A 968-nucleotide genomic window follows, 5' to 3' on the forward strand; every position below is an offset into this window, starting at 1 on the left:
ACTGACCGCCCGGGGCCGGGGGGCACCAGCCGCCACCACCTGGCCGCCGCCATCTTTGCCGGGGTTCCGGCCGGAGGTGGGTTTCCGCAACTAAGGACCAATCGGAAAGCAGGATCTGAATCCGTCGTAGGGGGGCCGGCTCTCATTGGGCTTGAGGAATGTGCGTCACCTGTTTCTTAGCCAATCAGATCACTTCTCCAACTTAGTTTCTAGTGACCTGAAGCCTGGGTAGCTGAGAGGCAGAAGCTCTGCGCCTGCACATCTTCCGCGGGTCTGGCGCGTGGGAATGAAACCATGAAGCAGGAGCTCTGGCCGCCTATGTTACTTCTCCCATCCGGACAAGCTTCTTGCCAGAAATCATAAAGGAACATTATGCACAGAAGCTTCCAGCGCTTGGCTAACTTTACCGGTTTCATTTCTGTAGGGCACATCCTTCTTTTCTGTTTTAGTTCTCGGGCTTGGAAGGTACTATTAAACGCTAGAGGCCCAGTCGGTGTACTGGTGGGGTCCCTTGGACTGGCCTGCGCCCTCTCCAATCCAGGACCCCTCACGGGATGCTGGACTGCCGGTTTTGGCCAGATCCCCCGGCCAGGCTTAGGGACCCCACTGGTGCACCTGGGACTCTAGTATGCATACAAGAACTTTGGTTAATCTCTCCCCACCCTCCCCCTCCCCTCTGAGATTCATCAGGCTGTTCCATGTTTCCATACCTGTGTGTTGAGTGTCTGCCCCCTGGTGGTCAGTGCATGTCAGTTACTGGTCAAACAGTTTAACAGTCACTTAGGCTTCTATATGTAGACTAGAGACCTGATGCATGAAATTTGTGCAAAGGGCTTGGCCCTCACAGCCCCAGCTTCATCCAGAAGGTCGTCTGGAAGGACAGCCGAAAGGTTGTTTGGCTGTCTGGTCTAATTAGCATATTGTGCTTTTATTATAGATAGTATTCTTGCATGATTTTTGATAATACA

The sequence above is a fragment of the Myotis davidii genome, unplaced genomic scaffold (genome assembly GCF_000327345.1).
Source record: "Myotis davidii unplaced genomic scaffold, ASM32734v1 scaffold143, whole genome shotgun sequence".
In the NCBI taxonomy this organism is placed as follows: domain Eukaryota; kingdom Metazoa; phylum Chordata; class Mammalia; order Chiroptera; family Vespertilionidae; genus Myotis; species Myotis davidii.